We start from the raw sequence: 12,201 nt of genomic DNA on the forward strand, positions 1-12,201 counted from the left end.
TCTAACACTTTTGTCACATTCTATTGGCTAAAAGCAAATCACATGTCCTGCCCACATGCAAGGAAAGTATACGTTAGATTGAAAGACTGTGGAACAATAGGGATTGGGAAAACCAGGTGTGAATCCCATCCATAACACTTTCTAGCTTTGTGTTCTTGAAAAGTAGCTGAATCTCTCCTAACCTCAGTTTACCCGTGTATAAAATGGGCTATTATATTCAGACATGAAGTAGGATGTTTTCAACTGCAGGTAAATGAAGGCCAATTAAAAGTAATAAACAATGAGGGGGCGCCTGGGTGGCGCAGTCGGTTAAGCGTCCGACTTCAGCCAGGTCGCGATCTCACGGTCCGTGAGTTCGAGCCCCACGTCAGGCTCTGGGCTGATGGCTCAGAGGCTGGAGCCTGTTTCCCATTCTGTGTCTCCCTCTCTCTCTGCCCCTCCCCCGTTCATGCTCTGTCTCTCTCTGTCCCAAAAATAAATAAACGTTGAAAAAAAAAATTTAAAAAAAAAAAAAGTAATAAACAATGAGAGATTTCTTTTCTTACGACAAGAAATCTGGAGATGAGGCAGTTTCAGGGTTAATCTTACCTTTCAACATCTTCAGACAAAATTTATTTATTCTCTATTCTGTTCACTTCGGGGTGTTGGATCTTGTTCTCAGCCTTATGTCTTCATGGTTTCAAGATGGAGACAGATGCTCCCATTTGCCTTTTTTTTTTAATTTTCTTTTTGAGATTTTTTTTTTCTAGAGAGAGAAAGGGCGTGAGCTGGGGAGAGGGGCAGAGGGACAGAAAGAGACTCCTAAGCAGGCTCCATACTCAGCATGGAGCCCTACGTGGGGCCCAATCCCACCACCCTGGGATCATGATCTGAGCCGAAATCAAGAGTTGGATGCTCAACAGACTGAGCCGCCCAGACGCCCTTGCTGCTGAGATTTTAAGTTTTTTTCATTAGTGGACTATTTCTTAAGTTCAAAGAAGAACTGAAGTTCTCATACACTCCCTCTCTCCCTTTCGGTCTCTCCTATTATTAACATCTTGCATTGGCATGGCACATTTATTAAAATTAAGGAACCAATATTGACACGTTATCATTAACTGAAATCCATAATTTATATTAGATTCACTCTTTGTTTTGTAACGTTCTCTGGGTTTTGACAAATGTATCATGGCATGTATCCTTCATCACCATATCCTACAGAACTGCTTCGGTGCCCTAAAAATCCCCCCATGCTCCACCTGTTCATGTCTTCCATTCTCCCCTCAAGTGTCTGACCCATCATCTTGCATTTTCCAGAATATCATACAGAAGGAATCATACAGTATGTAGCTTTTCAGATATGCTGCTTTAACTTTGTAGTATGCATTTCAGCGTCCTCTACGTCTTTCTGTGGCTTGATAGCTCTTTTCTTTTTATTGCTGCAAAACACTCTATCAACTGAATGCAACACGTTTTTTTTTTTATTCACCTACTGAAGGACATCTTGGTTCCTTCCCATTTTTTGGTGATTACTATTATAAACATTTGTGCACATGTTTTTGTGTGGACATAGGTGTTTTTTTTTTTAATTTTTTTTTCAACGTTTATTTATTTTTGGGACAGAGAGAGACAGAGCATGAACGGGGGAGGGGCAGAGAGAGAGGGAGACACAGAATCGGAAACAGGCTCCAGCCTCTGAGCCATCAGCCCAGAGCCCGACGCGGGGCTCGAACTCACGGACCGCGAGATCGTGACCTGGCTGAAGTCGGACGCTTAACCGACTGCGCCACCCAGGTGCCCCATGTGTGGACATAGGTTTTAAGTTTGTTTGGACACATACCTAAGAGTGTGATGGCTGGGTCATGAGATAAGACTATGTTTACTTTTGTAAGAAACTGTCAAACTGTTGCCAAGTAGCTGCTCCATTTCACACTTCCATCATCAGTGAATGGAAATTCCTACTGGTCCACAGCTTCACTGACATTTGGTATTGCCAGTGTTTTGGATTTTAACCATCCTAATAGGTATGTAGTGGGGTCTCACTGTTTTAGTTTACAACTCTCTAGTAAATATGAGGTGGTGGTTGGAGCCTAGGGTTTCTGAAACTATGGTTATGGAGAGTGGAGTTATTGGTGAGGACAAGGTCAAGGGAATACCAGTGGAAGCAAGTGGTTGTGGTAGGGCAGGAGAAGACTCCTGTAGGAGAGGAGGCTTGAGAACTGAGAGATCAGGTCAGAAGAACTGTCTACATAAACATTGACATCATAGAATCTTAGGCTAGGGTTTGGAGGGGAGCACATGGTGAATGAAAAGAAAGCATCCGGAATAGTAACTAAGAAGGTTGACAAGGGCTTGGAGAATAGAAGAAAAGCACCAAAGGAGAAGGAGAAGAAGGAGAAGGAGAAGGAGAAGAAAGGGAAAAGCACCTTATTCTTAAATACTCCAGGCAGGTGCTAAAACAAAGAGAATGGGATAGAATTAAGACTCCAGAAACCATACATCTCATGGTCAACAGATCTTCAACAAGGATGCCAAACCATTCAATGGGGGAAAGAATAGTCTCTTCAACTGATGGTGCTGGGACAACTGGATATCCACATACAAAAGAATAAGTTGGATCCTTACATCACACCATATGCAAAAATTAACTTAAAATGGATCAAAAGCACAAATATCGAATCATCATATTGTATATCTGAAATTGACATAATGTTACATGTCAATAAAAAAAACCCACAGAGATAATACTTTTAGAAAATGGTTCATGGGACACTTGGGTGGCTCAGTCTGTTGAGCATCCGATGCTTGATTTTGGTTCAGGTCACCATCCCAGGGTCATGGGATTGAGCCCTGCATCAGGCTCTGCACTGAGCATAGAGCCTGCTTCAGATTCTCTTTCTCTCCTCTCTCTCTCTCTCTCTCACTCTCTCTCTCCCTCTGCCCCTCTTTCTCGCCCACACAGTCTCTCTCTCTCTAAAATAAAAAATAAAAATAGATCAAAGACCTGATTACAATTAGTAAAACTATAAAACTCTTAGAAGGAAACATAGGGGTTAATGTTTTCATTACCTTGAATTGAGCAATGGCTTCTTACATGTGACCAAAACACAAGCAGCAAAAGAAAAAAATTAACTGGATATCACCAAAATTAAAAAACTTCTATGCATCTATCAAGAAAGTGAAAAGACAACCCACAGAACAGGAGAAAATATTTGTAAATCATATTTCTGACAAGGTTCTAGCATCCAGAATATCTAAACAACTCTTAAAATTCAACAACAAAAATACAACCAACCCAATATTTTAAAAATGGGCAGGGGATTTGAATAGACTCTTCTCTAAAGAAGATACATAAATGAAACCAGCATGTGACAAAATGCTCAACACCAGCGGTCATTAGAGAAATGTAATCAAAGCCACAATAGCACACACTTCATCCCCACTAGGACACATGTGATAATAATAATAATAACAATAATAATATGAGAAAGAACAAATGTTGAGGAAGATGCAGAGAAATTGGGACCCTCATACATTGTTTGTGAGAATGTAAAATGGTGTTGCCACTACAGAAAACAGCTGGGCAATTCCTCAAAAAGTGAAACATAGAATCAGCAATTCCACTCGCAGGTATGTACCCAAAAGATTGAAAGCAGGGACTCACATACTTGTACACCAACGTTCATAGCAGCGTTATCCACAATGGTCAAAAGATGGAGACACCTTAATATTTATCAACAGATGAATGGCTACACCAACTACGGCACATCCACGCAACGGAATACTATCCAGCCATAAAAAGGAAAGAAGGACTGATGCATGCTTGCCAAGAGTTTAGCTAAACTACTCCATGGTACACTGCCTTGGCATACATTTTGTTTGGCCAAGCAACCTTCGGGACCTCAGCCTGATACCAGCCTCCTCATGCAAGCACATGCGTTTAATAGCAGCCCAGACTCATAGGCAAATGTAGGTTCCTGATACGACTTCTGCAACAGCCTTTGGGATAAGCAGATTCTCCTGCCTCCCGGTGCCCTTAGATGGGATCCCTGTGGGGCTTACCAAAACCATGCTTTTGGGGTTTAAACTGAGCAGTTGAGCTCTAGCTCAGGAACCCCCAAAGCACTCAGGCCTGTGGCTCAGGTCCTGCCCCTCTCTGCACTCTGCCTTGACCTCCTTTGTGGCCCCTGGAGTTGCGTACTTCCTCCAGGACCTGTGAGTAATAAACTGCTCTACTGCAATTTCTCCTGTGGTTGAACTGGGGCTCGCCATTGGCACCCTGTGTTCCACTGAACGAATGTTAATTTCACAAAGTCCTAACAATGCTACAACATCGATGAACCTTAATGACACTATGCCAAGGAAAAGAAGCCAGACACAAAAAACTATATATGTATATATATATATATATTGCACAATTCCCTTTATATGAAATGTCCAGAACAGGTGAATCCATAGAGACAGAACATAGATTATTGGTTGCCGGGGGACTGAGGGGGGAAGAGGAAAAGGAGTGACTACTTAAAGCGTATAAAGTTTTCTGTTGAGGAGGATGAAGGTTCTGGAGCTAGATAGTGGTGATCACATAACGCTGTGAATGTACTGAATTGTACACTTTAAAATGATCTCCATGACGAGAGTTTTATGTTGTGTGAGTATTACCACTGGAAAAAAAAAAAACAAAAAAGGAAAGGGACTCTTCACGGAGGGAGGGGAATGAGCCAGCCCCAGAAAACAGGGTGAGGTGCTTTCTGGGGGGGTAGTGCAGGTACAGGTGGGCCACAGGGCAGGGCCACCTCAACGGTCCGGAGGTGCACCTGTGGCTCCCACATAGCAAGGCAGAGTGACCCTCAGACGGTTCCCAACTAAGCACATAAAAAGCCTTCAACGAATTTTTCTTGAAAGAAAGAAGTTCCCTGCCTGTGCTGTGAAGAGTGATACCTCTCCCTTCCCCTCTCCAACTCCCCAAACACTGCAGCACCAGAAGAACAAAACCTTTCAAGTGGCCTGGAAATGCTAAACCATTCTTTGCCCTGATCAAAGAATGGCTCTTACAAGGTCAGAAGCGGGATCTTGTCGCCCTCCTCTGGTCACTGAGCAGCTTTGGTTTTTCTCCCTCTGCCTAAGGCGAGGACCACCCGCTGCCTCGCTGGCTGGATTGGAGCTGGCTGGGCAGTCTCCCCTTGCTGTGTGCGCAGAGCTGGGTCCTGAGATGTTCTGGGAGCTGAGGTGCCAGGGGCCGTGAAAGTAGCACACCCCTGCTGTCCCCTCCCCTCTTCACGCGCACACTGGTGTCCTGTACCCTCCGACCTCCCACGCAGCAGGCTCCTGGGTCTCAGCTGCCCTGCTCTCCCATATGACCCCGCAGACACCCACATCCCTCTGCTCACTGCTTGAAAGACAAGTTCACTCCCTTTTCCATGTATATTGCTGACCCCTACGGACAGCCTGGAGAAATTACAAAGATCTAATGCTTCTGAGCTATAGTGCAAGGCTTCCTCCTCTGCAAGTGATAAATTGGGCTTCTACTCCAGCTTTCAGTTCTCAGGAGGGAACCCTCGATCCTCTGACAGACTCCTCACCAAGAAGGCTCCCCTTCCCTGGCTGGTGATAAAAGTCAGACTGGACAACAGGTGTCCCTCTGTCTCAGGTGGTCTAATTCCATCCATGAAGACCCAGTGGAGTGCTGTCCAGTTCACCAGAACTTCCACCTTCCCTCTTGGATCTGAGATGGGCTGGCCTTTGTGTAGATAAAGAGCTGTCTGCTCAAGGTACCTGGAGAGATCTTCAATACCTTGCCCACCCAAAGGTATTTCCCTTACGAGCCGACCACTTCACCTCGATGTATCCATAAACCATCAATGAAAGATACTCTGTCTCACAAGAGAAATGTAAAATAAAACTTCACGGAGATACCATTTTTTACCACAAGACTGGCAGAGATCAAAAGGTCTGATAATTCACCATGTCGGTGATTCAAGAGGATAAACACAAGACACTTTCCTATGTGTTGCGCATGAGGGTGCAAATTGATACAGCCTCTACCAAGAACAAGTCAGCAATATCTGTTAAAATTTTAAATGCATGGGTGCTTTCACCCAACAATTCACCTTCCAAGTATTTATTCTATAGGTGTACTTGTGCATGGATGAAACGACAAGGATGTGTATTGCAACACCATTTGTAATAAAAGAAGATGAGGGAAATCCTCATCAGGAGACTGGCTTAAATAACCCATAGCACAAACACCAGGAGAACACCATGCATTTCTTTTGGTAATGAGGCTGTTTTCTATGTTCTAATGGGAAAATATCTCCAAGGTTTTACTGTTAACTTAAAAAGGTAGCATGTCATACAACGTACTATTTCCATTTGAGCGGAAGTGGATAGATAGATATAGATAAATAATCATATGTGTTTATAAATGCATAGAACATGCCTGGAAGGATACTCAATAAACTGGTAGGATGATTTTTATGGGAAAGAGAACTAAGGGATAAGGAAGAGAAAGGCACATTTGACTCAATGCCCGCTTTTCTACATCGTGGTAAAATACGCATAAAGTAAAGTTCACCATTTTAACCATTTGTAAGGGTACAGTTCAGTGGCGTTAAGTCCATTCACGTTGTTGAGTATCACCACCACCATCCATCTCTGGGGCTTTTCCATCTTTCCAAACTGAAGTTCTCTCCCCATTAAACAATAGCTCCCCATTTCCCTCTCCTCCCAGACCCTTGCAACCCCTATGAACTTGACTACTCCCGGTACCTCACATAAGTCGAATTATACAGTATTTGCCTTCTTGTTTCTGGTTTATTTCACTTTGTGTCATGTCTTCATCAATACCTTTTTATGTCTTTAAAAGCACCAGGAGAGCTTTTTAAAAAATACTGATGCCCACGTCTTCCCCCTAGAAAGTCTGATTTCATAGGTGTGCAGTCCAGCCAGGTCACCAGGGTTTTTAAGGCATTCCAGCTGAGGGGCGCCTGGGGGGCTGTCGGTTGAGCGTTCAACTTTGGCTCAGGTCATGATCTCACAGTTCGTGGGTTCGAGCCCCATGTCGGGCTCTGTGCTGACAGCTCAGAGCCTGGAGCCTGCTTCAGATTCTGTGTCTCCCTCGCTCTCTCTGCCCCTCCCCCACTCGTGCTGTCTCTCTCTCTCTCTCAAAAATAAATAATAAACATTACAAATTTTTAAAGATAAGACATCCCAGATGATTCTAATGTTTGGTGAGGCTGAGCATTCTCCCAAACCACATCAGACATGCCTGAAATGTTCCCAGCCTCTCATGTCCCACCTCTGACCTACTCATTCAGAATTTTCAGGAATATGCCATTTGAACCAACACTCTGAGTGACTCCAAGAGGCCATCCTGGCTTGGAGGGAAGCACTCTACCACACCACAAGCTGGCCTGGGATGCGAGACACTCAGCATGCAGTCAGTTCCCAGCTTCGGGGATTGACATGCACGGAGCTGTCCCCACTGGGTACTGTAGAAACAGAATAGAAAAATTTTACTATTTAAGGAGAAAAAGCTAAGAGTATAGTGATAGTGACCATTAGAGTGATAATGATCGTTTTCACACTTACCTATGATAGACTAGATTCTTTTTTTTTTTTAACGTTTATTTATTTTTGAGACAGAGAGAGACACAGCATGAGCAGGGAAGGGGCACAGAAAGAGGGAGACACAGAATGTGAAGCAGGCTCCAGGCTCTGAGCTGTCAGCACAGAGCCCGACACGGGGCTCGAACCCACGGACCATGAGATCATGACCTGAGCCGGTCGGACGCTTAACTGACCAAGCCACCCAGGCGCCCCTAGATTCTTTTTTTTTTTAATGTTTATTTATTTTGAGAGAAAAGAGAGAGAGTGTGTGAGAGAGGGAGAGAGAGAATCCCAAGCAGGCTCAAACACCTCTTCCTACCTGCCTGGTTTTTTAAGCATATACTGGAGCAGCAGCACTGTCCAAGAGAAATAGAACGTGAGCCACAAATGCAAACCACATAGATCATTTTAGATTTCCTAAAAAGCCATATCAAGAGACAGTAAAAAGAAGCAAATGAAATTTATTTTGAAAAATATCTTTTATTTAACTCAATATATCTAAAATAGTGTCTTTGAAAGTGTAATCAGTATAAAGCATTATTGAGATTCTGTTTTTCATACTAGGTGTTTGAAATCCAGTGTGTTTTACACATACAGCACATCTTAATTCAGATGAACCGTATTTAAAACATTCAATAGTCCTGTGTGGCTGGTGGCTGCCATTTTGGACAACACATACTAGAGACCCAGGATATCCTTGGGAAGGGTACCACTGCACAATCACGGCTCATGTATAATCAGAGACAGCAGGGTCCTCACAAAATAGTATGTGGAATTCTTAGTTATTGACTGGAGCAGAGAGAAGTCAAGGACAGGACAAGAAAAGCAAATTCAAATTCACATGGGGGTGCCCAATGCTGAGCAGGGGACCACACTACAATTCTCTGCCTGGGTCCGTGGTCTAAGACAGCAGGCTAAGGGGCTGCAAGGGGTATTGACACACAGGACTGAGAGCCCCCGGTGAGCAGGACTTTCAGAGGAAGGAAGAAAGACAGGGAGCCGCAGGGCCATACAGAGAAGTGAGGAGTGCCTCACACTTGCTTTCGTCCCCCTTCAGCAGGCCTGCCGACCTCTCCACTAGCTTTAATCCCACACAGAGCACCTCTCCTCCCAGGAACATTCCACAGCAGCCTTTATGTCAAGCCAGCCATGTAAGCCGTCTTTCGGGCAGCACCTCCAAGTGGGATCCCACAAAAAGATGAGCAGATCTTACTATCAATTGCCTTCTTGAAGAGATCAGAAGGATACAAAGGAGCTGGTTGGTCAAGGGCCCTGAATGCTAAGACTGTAAGGAGGGGTCAGAGAAGGGACTTATCCCCAGAGCCCAATGATTACCTGTCAAATCTCAAGTGCCGTAGGGGAAAAAAATAGAAGAGAAGAAAGGAACCCTGGCTTTATTGGGCTATCTGTTGTGGTGGGATGGAGGTGGTTTAAAAACACCTCCCCTGAATTTTCTAGCACTCTTTGAAAAAACAGGTTCCTTGGGAAGAGGTATGTATTTGGAAGAGTTTTTCTCTATGCAGGTACCCAAACATACTTTGTATTCACACACACACACACACACACACACTCCACAGGTTTTTGGAATTAATGGCATTAGACAGTACCGAAGAAGTTAAGCAAAGCAATACGCTTAAATCTCATTGGAAAAGACAGTCTGATGGCATGAAGGGCAGGGGGACAGAGATCCCAATTGACCACATTTGCCTTCCTTGCAGATCCTGGGCCTATGCTAAACCAAGTCATGCTGTTACATAGTTTTAGAAAGGGCAGGGCAGCATGAAGTACTTGAAGTTCTTCAAGCAGCCTTCAAACCTGCTGTCAGAGGTGATGGGCTACAGCTAATAACCCAGCAAAGAAGTGTGAAGTCTCAACTGAATAATTAACATTCACCAATGGAGCTTACCTCCAGTGAAAGGTGTATTCAAAAGAACAAGGAAGTGTGTCTAAGGGGCCCCTGGAGGTGGTTGTGTTCATAACAGGGAGGGAGGATTAAGTTTTGAAGTCAGAAATAATTTCCACCACCTCACCACACATATCCAAGCAGGAAAATCCCAACCTAGCCAACCCTTGCCTCACAAAAAAACCACCTATGATATGTTGCCCGCCATGTTTTTCTACAAGGCATCACATAGAGCTAAGCTGTATCTATTCCCTTCAGTGGAGCCAGGGAAGGGCTGGGAGGGTGGGAGAGTGAGCTGGAAAAGAGGCAAGGATGTCAGTTGGGGGCTTTTTTGTTTGCTTATCTTTAAGGGTTGTTTTATGCCCACCCATGAAAAAAAATGTATTGCTGCTTTCATTAGTTGAGAGATCACCATTTAATGATCTCTTACTAAAGAACTTTGAAAGTAGAAGTCCGGAAGCTGAGCTCTCTGCCGTGGACTGCCTGCCCCTTGCCACGCCACAGGCTCCGGCTCTAGAAAGGCTTAGAAGCATAGAAGGTAAGATTTGGATGCGCCTTAGAGTGTATCCCCCTTAGACACTTCCCCATTCAAGTCTGAGAAGAGAAGTGCCTTCTCTGAAGCCAGGTGGGGACAGTCTTGCAACAACACTGGGGAGACCAGAAGTTACCAGGCTTGGATTTCTCAGGCAGACTTCATGTATCAACATGGAAGTTTAATTCGTATTTAATGAAAAATCTTGTGAAATTCCAAATGTTGAACCTGCCTCTCCTTTTCTTGGGAAAGGTAAGAGCAGGGAGGTTAACCAATAGTTTTGTTGAAGTATTATAAACACAGTAGGGCAAAGGTCTTTTAAGATTAAACAGATTGAACCCTGCATATCCCATTATCTTCATGATAAAATCCTTTCTTTGTTTACTGATAGTTAATGAGAAGCAACACTTGCAAACAAAATAGGTTAACCACCTAATCAAGTAACCCCTGCTTAATACAGGAAATTGTGTTTGCTCTCTTAAGTCATACAATTTTTGTGTATGAAATTGAATCTGCTCACCAAAGTTATAAAATGAGCTTATTAGCTTTGAGTTAATTTAATCCATGACTTTGCACGTTGTGTAGATTTTCTTGCCCGGTCAGAAAATCTTGGATCCCTGGGTTTACTCTTCTCAGGCTTGTAAGGGTCTAGTAAATAAACTGTCACTCTGGCAGTTTTAAACCCAAACAGATCAAAATTTTCATTTTTTCCTAACAGAGTCATAAATATTTTGAGTTGAATTCGATCCCAGTATTAGAGTAGTCCAAAGCAAGAGTGCCAGGTTTTCCTCAATTTTTGAATGTCACTCATCATATCTTATCAAAAAAGTTTACATGTAGGGGTGCCTGGGTGGCTCAGTCGGTTAAGTATCAGACTTTGACTCAGGTCATGATCTTGCGGTTTGCGTGTTCGAGCCCTGCATCGGGCTCTGTGCCGACAGCTCAGAGCCTGGAACCTGCTTTGGATTCTGTGTCTGCCTCTCCCCTGCTCTCCCTCTCCCTCTCCCCCCTTCTCAAAAATAAATAAGCATTAAAAAAATTTTTTTAAGTTTAGGTGTAACTAAATTATACAAAATAGACACATGTTAAACTTATAAATTAATCCTATCTCACACTGTAATAGGGGTACCTGTTGTCTGGAGAAGCATCCTGATGTAGAACATTATACCTGATATTCCTGTTTTTATATTTTTAAGATTTTTAACATTGTTTATTACTTAAATTTTTTTTAATGTTTATTTAGTTTTTGAGAGAGACAGACAGAGCACGAATGGTGGGGGGGGGGGCAGACAGAGGGGGAGACATAGAATCGGAAGCAGGCTCCACGCTCTGAGCCGTCAGCACAGAGCCCAACGCGGGGCTCGAACTCACAGACCATGAGATCATGACCTGAGCCGAAGTCGGATGCTCAACCGACTGAGCCACCCAGGCGCCCCTTGTTTATTACTTTTAAATTGGCGTCTGTATTAATACTGTATTTCATTCTTCCCATCCCGTCCTTTGTATAAATCAGCTCTACTACTGAGTGCTACCATTTAAATAAGCACCCTCCTTCTTGGGGTAACACTCTACAGTTTACACAGACTGTCTCATTTGATCATCAGAGTACCTTGGGTGGTAGGTTCTGCCTCCCATTTTACAGATGCAAAAACTGAGGCTCTGAGAGGTTATGTGACTTGATGAAGATAACTGGCTAGTAAGTGATAGAGTCAGAGTACAAAGCCAGGTCTTTCGACACCAAATCACATGTCCTTGCAGCACACGTAATGTCACATTTGGGGCTGAGCCCCAAGGAGACTATACCTGCCGATGTAGTCAACACAAGCATGTCGAAAAGCTTCGGATTTCTGGTCGCATTTTTGCCCAGGCAGAGGCATGTGCCTCTAGCAGCATGGCTTAGGAAATGACATTTTAACTCTCTGATCTACATTTCTGAAAAACATTTTCTTCTTGTGGGGAGACATTTGGGCTATTACCTGGTTAACATTTGCAAACTGCTGCAGGAAATTCATTAGCTTGAAAGGAACATGATTACAGTAATCACACTCAGAAACAGAAGGTGGGGCGTTAATTATTAACAAGAGATCACCCAAAAGATACAACACAGGATTATTAACGGAGCCAGTGGGACTGTTAGGATGGAATGAACAGAGCCCATTTAACCAGCTCTGGAGCATAA

The sequence above is a fragment of the Prionailurus bengalensis genome, chromosome D3 (genome assembly GCF_016509475.1).
Source record: "Prionailurus bengalensis isolate Pbe53 chromosome D3, Fcat_Pben_1.1_paternal_pri, whole genome shotgun sequence".
In the NCBI taxonomy this organism is placed as follows: domain Eukaryota; kingdom Metazoa; phylum Chordata; class Mammalia; order Carnivora; family Felidae; genus Prionailurus; species Prionailurus bengalensis.